Here is a 14,799-nt window from a genome sequence, read left to right as displayed (position 1 = left end):
GCTGCGTTCATATCTCACTTTGCTCAGGAGGTTGTTTCCCACCGTCCCCTTCTCTCCTGGTGCTGGGTAGGTCCCCATCCCATCAGGACACTCCTGCAGCAAGGGACAGAGTGAGCCGCTTGGAGCCAGGCTGGCAGCACAGGGCTGGGCCCAGGGCTGGGACGACGTTGCTGCCGGGTTTGGCTGTGCTGCACCCACAGTCAGCAGCAGCCACGTCCGTCGAGGACTCCGCTGGGTCCCTGCCTGTCCCTGCATCCCCACGGGGCCATGGCTGCTTTTCCACCCAGGAAGGGACCTGCTGGCTTCCAACACCCGTGGGAGAGGGCTGCAGAGCTTTAGATGGGGGAATGCCAGGGGAGACACTCCTCCTCCAGCCAATGCAGGGGAAGAGCACGCAGGCTTTTGGGCACAGTGCTGAAAACCCCGGCTGGGGATCAAACCTCTCCCCAGAGCCTTCCTGCTCGGTTCACAACTAAGACGACGTGGTGCTCAGGCTCCCCATCTGGCTCCGGTGGCCGAAGCACAGGGAGAGGCACGGCTGTACCTCAGGGGACCAGGTGAGGTAGCGGTGACATTTCTCAGCCCACCCAGCCAGCTGCATCCAAACTGTGTACTCAGCTACGTAACTGGGTGGCCAGGAATACCGGCTTCGGGATGCATCTGGGAAGTCAGGATATTTCCTACTGCTGCAGAAGGTCACATCGAGAAGGTAAGGGGAAGGGGCGGCACAGGCTCTGCGGGGTGGGGGCCAAAAAGAAGTGACGAAAGCAAGGCTTTCTCTGTCATGAACATTTTCCAATAGGGTATATAAATATATCTTAATCTTTAGCCAAGATTTTTATGTATTTTCATGCTCGGATTCTGATTTTTTCCAGATTTTCACACCCCACCCCACAGGACATGCAGGCACTAGGAGATGAAAAAACCCCCAGTGCTTTCTGTTTACTGCAGTGAAAACCTGAAAAGAAACAGATGAAAATGCCCCAAAGCACTAAAAGCTCCAGCTGCCCCTTTCCCAGCCACCTCGCTGGCAAAATGGCAGCAGGGGCTGGGAGCCCAGAGGGCTGCAGGAGGGCTCCAGGTCCCCAGGGGAGCCAGGGGGCTGGGAGGTGGGAGCTGGCCCCGTTTCCAGCCCTGGCATTTTCCCTTGCTGTGACAGTGACCTCGGCTGCTTCTCAGTTTCCTTAGCTGTAAACTGAGCATTTCGCTGCCTGCGGGGCAGATCTGAGCTCTCGCCAGGGCACAGCAGCCCCGTCCCTGCTGTAGGGCTTGGTTTCCCAAGTGGGAGCTGCCCAGCACCCAGCACCCACAGGTACCTCCCCTGGGGCATCCTGCACCCAGAACCCACCACCCAGCACAGAGTACCCACAGGCACCATGCCTACTAAGCCTGGGGCATCCCGCAACTGGCACCCACCATGCAGCGCATAGCACCTATAGGTGCCATGCCTGGGGCATCCTGCACCCAGCTTTGACTTATGTCATAGAATCATAGAATCACAGAATCATTTTGGTTGGAAAAGACCTTCGAGATCATCGAGTCCAACCATTGACCATGCCCCCTAAACCATGCCCTGGAGTACCCTGTCCACTCGCTTTTTGAATACCTCCAGGGATGGTGACTCAACCACTTCCCTGGGCAGCCCATTCCAATGTTTGACAACCCTCTCAGTAAAAAAATTTTTCCTAATATCTAACCTAAATCTCCCTTGCCTCAACTTGAGGCCATTTCCTCTTGCACAGCCTGGAGAAGGAGCACATGGGCATGAAGTGGTTCTGCTCAGCCAGGGCTGGGACAGAGCAACCTCTGCTTAGTTTGAATTTCTTAGAAAAACAAATGTGAGGTTTTTACCTGGTGTAGACAGACGTTTCAATTCGCGGGACTTTGCTCGGCAGACGGTAACAAAGCTGAAGCGGGTCCAAGTCTGCATCTGAGCTTTGAGCTTGGATGCTCGCGTCAGACCTCCTCACCCACCCGGCACTGAGCATGTGCCCTTGGAGCTGCCTGGGTTTGACATCTGCTGATCCTCCCACTGCAAGGAAAATCAGATACCTAGAGAAAAAAATACTGATGCCAAGAACCCACCTATGTGGCTCAGGGATGCCCGGAAATTGCTTCCCCGTTGCAAAGTGCAGAGGAAAGGTAAAACCTGATCACAGTCCAAGAAAATGCCCACACCCCAAAACCAGGAATCTAAAATGGGATGCTTCTTGTCAAACAAAGTGGCTGAGGATGCCATGATCGTCATGGCTGGTGGTGACCCCCTGAGACCATGGAGCATCACGACTCCTCCATTTCAACCGAAAACTAGGGTTTGTGTTGGGATGTGTCGCTTTACAATGGTGGCTTTGGGGTTTGCTTCTGCTAACTGACCACTTCCAAAATCACCCAAATCAATACCCTCAGCTGGGCAATATCTTCCTTTGGGAGGGCAAGGTCAGGGTGCAGAGGGGAGCAGTAGGGGGGTCCCAGCCTTGTACAGCACCTGCACCCCTGGGCAAGGACAGAGCTGGGGATAGCCCTGGGTGAGTTGCCAGCCTCCGGGCGACTTTCCATGTGTTACATATTTGGGAGGATTTTTGTTTAACGCTGCAAGAATGAATGGCAGGTGGCACAGACGGGCAGGGCTTATCGGCGTACCTTGCTGGAGATCTCTGCTCTCATCGGGATTTTCTCTGGACCAACAAGAGAAAGCGCACCGCCAGTTTCTGGTGCATATTCCTCCACCCAGTGCATGGCTCCCTGGGGACACCCCATCATCAGCCTCACCTGGGACTCTGCAGAAAATGTGAATATCATCAGGAATGCAGTCTTGCAGCAGGGCCAGCCCGATGCCTTCCTGGGACTCAAGGATGCCTCAAGCACTGTTGGGCTAAGGGCAAGGGTTTGCCCTAGTGTCAGGGCAGCTTATGGCTTGTGCCAGCCCGTGCCGCACCGCCAGCACCAGGCTCAGCCCTCGCAGTGGTTTCCTCCTCCTCTGTTAGTGTCCCGGGAAGTCCCCAGCCACATCTAGGTGCAGCACACGGGTGCTCACAGCCACTGGTGACATATGGGCAGCCTTGCGGGGCTGGGAGCTGCTAGCACTGACTTGCTGCTTTCCAGGCGATGCTGAGTCTCGCTGAGATGCTGACAGCTGCTCCCCACGCTTTATGGGGAAGACCGTCACTGCAGCTTCAGGGATTTGGTGAAACCCGTCTGTGCAGCCAGTGGGGCCGTGCCACCGCCTCACAGGGAGCCCAGGTGATGCTTGTTCGCACAAACCCTAAGCGACCACATTCTGCAAATGTTTGCAACCCCTGCTTGGGGTTCATTGGGATGATCTGGGGGGACATCAGTGAGAGGGACCCTGTCGTCCCAGCTTCTGCCTGAGGATGGTTTCTTCCTCTCTCCCAAATCTTTCTATTACCCCGAGCTGGTGCAAGGGATGAAGCTGTGCCTGGCTCTGCAGCTCCTTTACCCTTGGACTTCAGTATGTGGTGAAAAAATAGCTGTCAAAAAGGGGAGAAGTGACCTTTGCCATTTGAATAACTGTTTGCTTTGTCAGCGCAAGCATAGTGTGTTTGGGCATTTTGTGGAAGGTTCCAGTGGCTCTGAGCCAGGACCAGGCAATTTTCACTCTCTCCGCTGGCAGCCACGAACCACACCGGGAATGTGGCCTTCTAATCCCTGCTCAGGGAGACATTCGGGAGAGGAGATGCCTTCCAGGGAGTGCTAGTGCAGACTCTCACCTTCCCTGTGTGTCTCCATGTCAGAAACGCTCCCCTCATTGGTTGCCTGACCATGGGATGGGAAGGGAAACGCTGCAGGGATGGGATGGGATGGGATGGGATGGGATGGGATGGGATGGGATGGGATGGGATGGGGTGGGATGGGGTGGGATGGGGGAGGCTGCAGGGTAGGATGGGTTGGGATGAGATGGGATGGGGGAGGCTGCAGGCATGGCATGGGAAAGGGGAGGCTGCAGGGATGGGAATGGACTCAGGAATGCCACAAGGTGTTTGGGATTTAACGGCAAATCCTCACACCATGCTGGTCCTTTGAACACACAAAAGCAAAAGCTGAAAAAGTGGCCCCCAGCCTTCAGGGGCTCGGGTAAGGTGCTCAGTCTCTTCTGCCATAGAGGGGACAAATGGGGCTCCCGGGGGAGCTGAGAGCCCAGCTGGGGGCCCGGAGAGTGGGGAATGGGGCAGCCGGCTCAGCCAGGACCCCCAGCTGCAGTGGGGACACAGAGCCAGCGCTGCTGCCCGTGGCTGAGTCCTGCACACAGGGGAAGGACCGGAGCACTGCCCGCAGGTAACCGAGTCTGCATCTGCCACCACGACCTTTCTGCCTGGCTTGGCAAACCCAACCCAGAGAATGAAATTAGAAGCAATTAAAAATTAAGCTTGGCTCAGGCTCAGATCAAACTTTCTACCAATTTTAGCTGCTTGTTGCTTTGGAGACGGCATGCACTGGAGTTCAACTGGTGATGCAACACAGAGAGGGGGTTTCTGCCAGCGCCGGGCTCTTCAGGCCAGGAATAGACACGAGGGCGGCTGGTGGCCAGAGCGGGATGAGCCTGGGTTGGAACCAAAGTACACATTAAGTGCAGAAAGAAATGGGCAGGTCCTGCAATACTTGACATCTCATTTGAAAATTTGCAGCTTTGTTTTCTGCTTCTTGATTAATTCTTGCTCAATTAGTTCTTTTCCAGAGGAAAAAGGGATCTTTGGGGGCCAAGGAGAGAAACAAGACACAGCTTAAATCTTCCAGCAAAGACCCCCAAGACCCACCAGCTACGGAGGGACGCCTGGGGTCCCCGCACAGCCGCTGTGACGAAACACAGGGGCGGGCTGGGGGCTGGTGCGGCAGGATGGGTTCACTGGCCAGAGTGTCACCCCAGCAGCACCCAGAAAGCTTCCATGGCATTTTTGGCCCACCTCAGATGCTGACTCATGGGCAGCACAGCTCGACGCAGAGCAAACAGGCCTGAGGTGAGGAGCAAGGACAGCAGCGGGCAGCAATGCTGAGCCATGGCATCACTCGCACTTCGCCTCCCCTGGGAGGGCAATCCTGCGGTGACAGGTCCCTCGGCAGCACCCATGGGTGCCGGCTGGCAGCAGCCCCGCAGCAAGCCCATCACCACCTTTGCCATGCCATGGCAAAGAAGAAAACCTCCCCCCTAAAGGTATTTCCCAGCTGAGGGGTGTTTTCACCCCTGAATGGGACCGGACGATACCACAGAGGCTCTGCCACCATCCTGCAAACTGGCCCTGACTGACCTCAGGGCAATCCGATCCCCTCTGGCAAATGCGGAGAGACCCTGTCCCACTGCTATGCCATGGTCCCGACCCCCACCGGGTGGGCATGTGAGCCACCAGGCCATCTGTCACCCAAGGGATACCATGGCCAAAAAGAAATTAAGCCCCCAGTCACCCACTGCCAGCAGGGCTTTGATGCAGAAAAGTGGGAAATTTCAGGCTCTGCAAAGCCCACAGTTTCGCTGTCCTCTCTGATTTCACATGGAAGGGAATTGGGGAAGGCAAGATGCCACGGTGATGGGCAGTTGTCTAAAAGCCAGGGACAGCTAGTGGGCTCGGGGCAGACAGCCTGGCTGGGATGCAGCCCTTCACCTTTGGTGCCTGTGGTGGAGATGGGTGTGAGTAGCTGTCATGCTCGGTGGGTGTCTGAGCCACGATTCCTTGGGCCAAATGTCTACGTGGGACTGAGCTGAGCAGCGTCCTGGCCTGCGGCATCTGCACAGACTGGGTCACCCTGACGTGCAGCGAGTGCCTTGGGTCTCAGACACAGCTCCAGCATTCCAGACGGCTGCTGAGGAGGAGAATGCCACCCCTCATTTACATTACCCTGACAATATCCCCCATAACTGACCAAACGAATCATGCAGGGCTGGGAGAGCTCCCTAATTAACACAGTTATTATTAGCGACGTCAGGACAGGTTTGCAAAAGCCAAGTTCAGAGTCCCTGTGCCCGACGGCGGAGCGGTGAGCGGAGAGATGATGAGACCATCCCATACGACCTGGATGTCCTCTCATCACTCGGAAGTCTTGACCGCATCTGGACCGTGGGAGCAGGGACATCCCTGGGTACCGGATGGGTTGGATGGGCTGGACAGGCACTGGTGCTGGCATGGGTGCCTTTGCACAGGAACGAGCAGGGCCATGTTGTCCCCAGTCTTCCCCCATGAGCCAAGAAGCCACCCTTGGCTCACACCCAGGCAAATCCCAAGGGAACTGGGACCTTCATTATTCGGGCCAAGACTCCTGGTGATCCCAACATCTGGATGTTCAGGGAGAGAAAGGCAAGAGGGTCCTGCTGAGCAGAGGAAAGCGTGCCGGCCGTCCTGCAACAATGCCTCTTCCTCAGCCCCCAGATCGCTCCGGCTCCTGCCTGCGAGCCAGCGGCTCCGCGGCCTCTTTGCTGTATGTAGGGCATCCCCGGGGCGCCCGCAGCAGCTTGTGCATTGCCAGAGCTCCTGCTGCTTCTGCTCCCCAATGAGCGCTTGGAGAGGCGCCTAATTCATCCTTTCAGAGTGGAGATAAGATGGATTAAGGCCTGCTGAACGCTTGCCAAAAGAATTGCCATTAGGCCCTAGAGAGCTTAATCTCCTCCAGACTAAAAGCAGACAGGCTGCGCCGCAGCTAGTCCTGTCTGTCAGGGGATAAACACCCAGTGCAGGATTTCAGGGAAACCTTTGGAAGCTACAATATGCATGCCAAAGTGTACATGGTGTCCAGAGTACCCAAGGCTGCGTGCCGGGCCCCACGGTCCCCCCAGCACCCAGGGGTGACGTAGCTGAGCATGATGCAAAGGACCGTGTCGGCCGCTGGAGTTTCAGACACCTCTGTGCCTTGATTCTCCCTTTCCATGAGCTCATCTCCAAGGCTCCTCCATCCTGGCAGTGTTATCTCCTGCAGATTAGCTCTCCGAAGCTGTCCTTGCCCGCATGTTTCTCAGCTGACTCACGTTTGTTATTTCCTGCCCCTATCTCTGATTTCCTTCACTGTCCTCATGCTACCCCTCCCCAAGGTCCAGCTCCTCTCCAGGTATCCCTGACCCCACCACTGCCTAGGGACCCAGCTCATTTTCCAACCTCCAGGCTGATTTCGGAGTATGGTGATGTTCCTTCCCATGGAGCCAGAGCATCAGGAGGGACAGAGCTCCCTCTCCCCACCAGTGGTGATGGACAACCCCAAATTCACCCCAGGTGCTGCCCAGCACCCTGCCTGCAGACACCTCCATGGCCACATGCAGGGCTGGGATCGGTGCTGTGCCCAACATCACCGCCACAGCTCAGGGAAGGCAGCGCCGGTCCGGTGACTCACCCTTGCCTGGGAAGAGGTGGTGAGACTGGCTTGGGGTTTTGGACCTCTTTGAAAAGCCAGGCCAGGCAAGCCAGTGTTTGCATTTTAGTCAAATCTTGGTGGTGAGCAGCAGGGTGTGTACCCGGTGCCAGTCACCACGAGGAAAGCAGCCCCACTGGCTTCGCACCACAGCCTCCACCGCTTGGGATCTGGCAGAGAGGGAACGGTCCCCATCAACCGCATCCCACTGGAGACCTGCAGCTGTCCAGCTGTCCCATGAAGGGGATTTTTGAATTCATTTTTCTGCTGGACCCTGCAAAAAGGCAGGGCGCTGGCAGCATGCCAGGGCAGCCCGTGAGTGATGCTCGCAGCGCGGGGTCTGGGGCTCATCGCACCTCTGCCCTGGAAGACACTGACATCCCCGATGCCATTTCCTCTGGGCTTTTGTGGCCAGGAAGGGTCTCACCAGCATTCCTCTCCCACCAGCCCCATGTGGGTGACTTGGGCTGTATTAATGAACAGCCACTAAAACCTCCAGCCCCCAGCCCTGAGCCCTTCCCTCCAGTGCCTTGGGGCACTCCTCACCCTCAACTTCTTTCCTGCAGGCAACGAACCCTCCATCTTCACTGCTGTCTCCCCCCAGCCCTCCCGCAGCCATCCTCTCCCCTTCCTTGCCTGTCCCCTGCCCTTGCATCCCACCAAGCCGGCGGCTGCCTCTGGCAAGGCGAGCGGATGGAGGCTGGGCACTGCTCTCCCCAGTCCACCGGCATGACGCAAGCCAGACTCCGTCGGCGGTGACACACTGTCCCAGCCAAGCAAACACAGCTCAGAGCCTCGTGTTGCATTGCGACAGTCTGCACGGCCCCGGCACTCACAGCCAAGGACAGCCCATGCCCACGTCTGGCAGCAGACAGAGCTCCAGTGGTGGCAGCTCGTCTGGTGCAAGAGCCATCCTGGCATCCCCCCAGGGCTGCTTTCTGGTGAGGCTGGGGCCAACCGCAGAGATGGACGAGGGAGGGCTGAGCTCTCTCCGTTCTCCCAACGCAGCCCGGGATGCAAGGGACCTGCATCCCAAATGGTCCCGATCCCTACCAGTGTGGCAGGAGCCCCATGCCAAGCCCAGCTGGGGTCCTGCGGTGTCTCTGCATCCTTGCCCAGGTCTGCACCCACTCTGCCCTGTGGCAGAGCAGGGCTGTTGGGGACATGGGGGGCATTAGCTGATCGCCCAGGGGCATTTTGGTGCTGCCCCTGCACTCCCTGGGGGCACGTCAGGCACATGAGAAGGGGCTGAGGCTGAAGTGAAGCCGTGGGGTCCATGTGGCACCAGGCACCGGGACACTCTCAGCTCATGGGATGAGCTGAGGCACCAGCACGGTTTGGAGCAGGAGCCGAGGGCACCAGCTGCCCCAGGAGCGATGACACAGGGACTGGCACGGCCAGAGCCACCACCGCCGAGCCAAGCCAGAGACGGCAGCAGCATGGCTGGGGTGCAATGTTGGGGCGTGGGAGGAGGCAGTGAGCGGTGATGGGCAGATGTAGGTGAGAGTTAAGTCACGCTGTGGAAGCTGAACCTTCCCCACGCTCCCTTGATGTAATATTTGTGGGAGCAACATGTTCCAGCAGCGCCATAAACACAGGGAAGGAATAAACTCGCCTTTATCTGCCTGTGGGGCCTTGGGACCATCTAAATTAGGAAAGGAAGAAAAAAACCAACAACCCCAAAGTGTTTGTTTTCTAGCTGAGCTGAAAACAGAGCAGAATCTGGGAGGGGGAGGTTCAGCCCAGACATGGACAGGTGGGAGCCAGGACATCTCGCCTGGCCCTCGTGCCACCCTGCACCCGCTGGAGACCCTCTCCCTGCCCTAGAACCAGCCTCTGCCTGGGGACACACACCCAGGGCAGTGTCCCTGGTCACCATGGGTGATGGCGGTTCTGGCATCACCCTCCTCCCAAGGGTGGCAAAGGATGCTTAATTGGGCTGGAGGGCTCCAGCGTGGAAATGATGGGGTGCCTGTATGCCAACATCCTGCCTGTACCCCTGCCCCACCTTTTTGTGCAACCTGCCTAGAGCTGTGTCTCCTCTCCTGCGCCCTTCACAGCTGCTTGCCATCCCGGTCCTCAGCAAGGGCCTACGTGCCATTGCTTCAGGAGTCACACTTGTATTACAATCCTGGCTGTAAGTCACTGGTCTGGCTCTTATTTGGCTCAGTGCTGTCCCTTGCACAGCCACAAGCAGGTCCCCAACCGTCTGAACCTCAGCCCAGCACCTAGCATCTCCTGGGCATGGACTTAGCGTCAGCTCACTCAAAATGAACTATTCTGGGTCATTTTCCGCACAGAAGACACTGGTGTTGCAGAAACTGAGGTTCTCACCCAGGGATGATTATGAAAAGAAGTTTTCATTCAGATTTACCCAACCCCCCAGCCGGCTATCATCCCTCTTCTCGCACCTTCTGTCCCCAAACTGGGAAGTTTTATGGTACCACCACCAACCCATCACCAGCCACCACCATTCACCAGCCCACTGCTAACCCATGGCCACCCATTGCCATCCAATGCCTCCCATACTCTCTGGGGACCAGACCAAGCTCCCTGCAGTGATGGCAAGCTGTGGCCGGATCCTGTGCAGTGCTGTGCAGGTGGCTATGGGGACAGTGCCTGTCAGTACGGGTGAAGCGCTGGTGGCAGTGTGCTGTGGGGGAGCCCTGCCAGCCCCCGGGGCATTTTGGGCTCCCAGATCACAGCTCATGTTATGAAAATCATAAATTATTAATTGCAGCTGGGAAGTGAAAGGCTGTGTGCTGCTGCCTGCGCAGACCCACCATTCATCTCCAGGCTCTGCCCACTTAAAGCAGGTCTCACATTTATATTTCATGAACGTGTCCCTCAGAAGCACAGTTTTACAGCAAAAAGAAGAAATAATTCACGCTCGGCGCACAGAGCCCACACGGATGGCGCGTGACCCCAAGCATCCTTCTCCATCCCAGCCAAACCCCCTGTGCTGCTGCACAAGAACACCCTGCCCAGGTGCTGGATCCTGCCTTCTCCTAAAATTTAGGACAATCCTTTAGGGCTTGTCCTAAACTTTGGAGGCAGGTGTGCCAACAGGCAGGTTGGCACAAGCCAGCTCTGTTGAGGCAGATGCTGGGAGCCTGGCACGTGGAAAGCCGACCTCCACAGAGGTTGTCTCAGCCTGGAATGCTCGTCTGGTCCTGAGCTCCAGCTGCTGGCCCGTCAGAGCAAATCCACATCATGCCTCATTAAAAATGTGGGGCTCAGCCCAGGCACCCACCCCAGACATGATGCAGTGGAGGTGGGGGGCACCCACACAGTACCCAATGGTCAGGGGACACCCCAGGAAGACCTGTCCTGAAGAAACACCTCCCCAGCTCAGTGGTTTGGGCACCTGCAAGGTCCTGGGCTGACCTGGGACCTTTCCCTCCCTGTCGTGAGGTGGTTTGTGGTCGTGGGGTGATGCTCTGGGTACGCGTGTAGCACAAGTTGGGTTTGTGCCCTGTGCAGCTGCAAGCAGAGCGTTCCCCCCTTCAGCACCCAGGGATCGGCTGTCCCCCGTGGGCGGTTGTCAGCTCGGGTTCGGATTTCGTATCGCCTGCTTCAAGGAGACTGCTTGTTTGTTCTTGCCTGAACCCTTTAATTAACCTGAATTAAACCGTCATTCAAACTGACAGTGCCTGGCTCCCTCCACGCTCCCTTGTGGCGAGGATGTTCGTTACGATTACTGCCTTTGCAAGGAAATTACAGCAAAATTCCTGTGCTGCCAAAGTCTGGGGATGCTCTGACAGCAGGACCCGTGGCCCCTGGTTGGGGCTGGGATAACAGTGAAGAGCCCGTTCCCATGCAGCTCCCTGGAAACAGGGGCAGATGCAAAACCCCCTTGAGCCTCTGTGAGCACAAGGCCATGCTGGGGGGGTTTAGTCCCCATCCAGCCTAGCGATGATGGGGACAAACTCCTGTCCGTGATGCAGCGCGGGGCAGCGGCTGCTGTTCATGGAATTTGGGTGGCACCCACCAAAAAACTCCTTCCTCAGAGAAGATGCAGCCCTGGGATGGGTTGCCAGAACCGTGGGCTGTCTCTGTCCTTGCCTGAGGTTTCCAAACGTGGTTGCACAATGCTGTAGCCATCCCGACCTGGTGCTGGGGCTGGTCCTGCTCTGATGGGCAGGGGTGTCCCGCACCCATCGAGCTCATGGGGCTGTGACAAACCCTTCCTTCTCTCACCGCTTGCTGTCTCCTGCCCAAGATGCAGCTTTTCTTAGAGGTGAATGGAAATGCACAGAAATCCTTACCATACAAAGGGAGACGATGAGCATGGCAGGGTCAAGGACCATTGCTTTGAGCTTTTTGCCCCTATTCATGACCAAATGGTGGAGGGTCCTGCATCATGCAAAGCTCATGCAGCTCCGTCCTCCTCCAAGCAAGAGCCCCTGCAATGCCCGCCAGCCCAGGAGCTGTGTTAGGGGGGTGTTAATGTGAGTCCCCATGCCCCATGTCAGGGGTTTCCATCGGAGGAAAAAGGAGTGAAAGGCAAAGCGCAACCCGAATCTGGCCCCATCTGCCCAGGTTTTGTCCCAGCTCTGCTCAGCCTGCAGCCGGGTGCTCCTCATCCCAGTGTCCGTGCAGCACATCGTCATGGCTGCAGACATGCACTTGGATCAAATGCTGCTGTTGAAGCTTTCAAGGGGCTGAAATGCCAGAGAAAGGTGAGCTAGAGCCAGCTTTTAAAACTAATTTATACCTTGACTTTTTTGCTGGCTTTAGCACAAGCTGTGATCTTTGTCAGTGAGCCTCAGTGTGTCTGGGTATATTCAGTCATATTTGCATGGGGAGAAAACCCACTTTTCAATGTACTTCTGTAGCCCTTTTCCAATGTATCCAATACAGTTTGTGTGCTGTGTGTTCTCACTCATTCAACGAATAATCAATTTAACTGCCATATGCACTGCTCATCGAGAAAGAAACTGCTTCTTGTTAAAGGTGTGAAAGTAAGTCATGTGTAAAATTAGCTTAGCCCTTTGCTGTGTCAGATGGGAATTGCTTTCAAAGCAATACAACCTGCCTGGATTCCCAAGAGTTCAGCCATTTTCCACACCAGCTACTTCTGTGCAGAAGAGGAAAATATTTTCCCCAAATATGGGAGGAGAGTGCTGGGGACTTGCCAACCGCTGGGTCGTGGAGGGGAGAGCAGTCAACGGGATGAGATCCTGAGCCATTTCCCTGAGCTTTGAAATACTCAGCCAGCTTGGGAGGAAACATCCCAATGTCCAGGGGAAATGAGGGTGGCTGTCCCCAAATGGTGCCCGTGGGTGCCAGGCGGTGGGTGGCCCAGGGCTGCGGGTCACCCTGGCCAGCCCCACTCCTGGGCTGCCAGTCCTGCACACTGCAGCTTGTGTTTCTTTTTGCTTTGAAGAAAAATGAACTTCTGGGGTGGGATTTGCCACCACTCCAGGGATTTGGACATTAATTTCTAATGGGGATTAAGAATTCAAATCCCTTAAGCAGCTTTTGCAGCCCCATCCTTCGCTCCCCTCGCTGCAGAGACCCCCGGGCGGCCCCGCTCCAGTGTGGACAGTGTCTGCGAAACCCCCACGCTAGCAGGGCCCTGGGCATGGCGGCATCATCAGCACATTGCCCGGGACCCGCTTGTCCTGGGGGTGATGGAGACATGGCTCTGCCCACCCCCACAGGGAAAGGCCAAAAGCAGCCTGGCCAGAGAGTCTCGCTGCCCGGCTCCATCCCCGCTGCAAGCACGGCGCATTTGCTGGGGCTGTGGCCAGAGCAGCTGGAAGGGCTTTTACCATCCAAGACCAACACGGGCTTTGGTAAAAGCCCTGATACCCTCTTAAACATCTTGGGTTCAGCTGTGCCCCTGGAGTCACCCTTCCCTAAACCGCAGGGCTCAGCCTCTGCCCCGCTCCAGTGTAGGAGGCCCTTCAGAAATGGGGGTTTAAGGCTGTTCCACTCAGCATCAGGCACTCCCCCCAGGGCTGAGGAGCAACTGCAATGCCTCCACTACAAGAAGCTCCTATAAATAGGCTGACACCATTTCCTTGCTTAATTACCAGGGACTTTTAGGCTATTTCCCACTATATTTTGGGTTCTGCATGTTGATTTCCTTCCAACTTCACCCTGGGTGCACATCTGTCGTGGTTTAATATGAGCGGAGCTTGCTGCAAGGCAAGGGACAGCTTCAAGAGCCCAACTTCAAGAGCAATAAACCCAAGAAGAAAGGTTGGCTTCCCGGTTTGAATGGAGGGAAAGACTTTGGGTGTGTTGTTTCCACCCAAAGGCTGCTGGCAGGATGCAGGACACTTTGCAGCTACCTTGAAAGCCACGGCAGATAGCAGAAATCTGGCAGGAGATAGCTGGCAAGGCTTTCTGTCTGGCAGGACCCTCAGCCCCAGGGCTTGGCCTCAGCAGGGGGCTAGGGGTGAGCGTGGCCCCCAAGCAAGGGGAGATGGGACCCTGGGGCATCCCTCACCCCTTGCCCTGGGACAGGGCTCCACACCATGGATGCATGTGGACCTCCTCCAGGATCCTCCCCCCCAGGTCCTGTCCCCAGCCAGGAGATTTGGGGGAAAAAGGTGTGAATTTGGGAGGGGTCCATCTTGGCTATGCCCTGGTAACTTGGCAGGTCAAGCGTGGGGTGGGGGGCGCGGTGCCTGTCTGTCCCCTGGTGTGACAAATCTCCTTGTGCCATCGGCATCGTCCCATCAGCTCCCTCACTGAGGGCAGAGAGGAGAATGGCCCCAGCTTGTGCAAACCCAGCCTGTCCTCACCCTGCCAGGGTGCCCTGGGACACCGGGGGCTCCTGTCCCCAAGGGCTCTGGGACATGGGGAGAGGCAGGGGCAGCCCCAAGCCCGCTGCCGGCTGCACCGTGGCCTCTCCCCTGAGTCACAGCGGGAGGGTGAGCAAGCGCCCAGAAACCTCGTTAGCAGCCCAACCCCATTAGTAACCATCTCCATGGTGATGGAGCTCAGAAAGCCATATTGCAGAGCAGCTCCTGCGCTGAGCGGCCCCCACAGCCGGGCTCGAGCACGCTGGGGCCATGAGGCCAAAGGCTGCACTCCTTGGGACGCAGCGCGTTTGCTCCCCCAGGCCCGGCAGAGCTCCCCATCATGCTGCGGGCAGCCACAGGGGTTGGGGAAAACCAGGGATGTCTTCATGCCACAGCTCTTCTGCCTCTCTGGCATCACTAATCCCGCTGCCCACTCCCAGGGTGGCGGCTGCTTTGCTGTCCTCTCTTCCTCCTCCCATTCTCAGCCTCAGCAGAGATCCCCCTTTAGCCCAGAGTTTGATGCTGGTCCCTGAAAAATCCTACAAGACCGCAGCAGCTTTGTCCTGCTCACGCATCCTTGCATCGTCCCAGGCCAGCAGCTCCTGTCACTCGCGGTTGTCCCCACATCTCAGGGCATCTCATCGCTCCCCACACCATGAAGGAAATTCCCTTGAACCACCCACGGCCACCCATGAAG

Source organism: Harpia harpyja, chromosome 11 (assembly GCF_026419915.1).
Source record: "Harpia harpyja isolate bHarHar1 chromosome 11, bHarHar1 primary haplotype, whole genome shotgun sequence".
Classification (NCBI taxonomy): Eukaryota; Metazoa; Chordata; class Aves; order Accipitriformes; family Accipitridae; genus Harpia; species Harpia harpyja.
Note: the sequence above shows the minus strand (reverse complement) of the source record.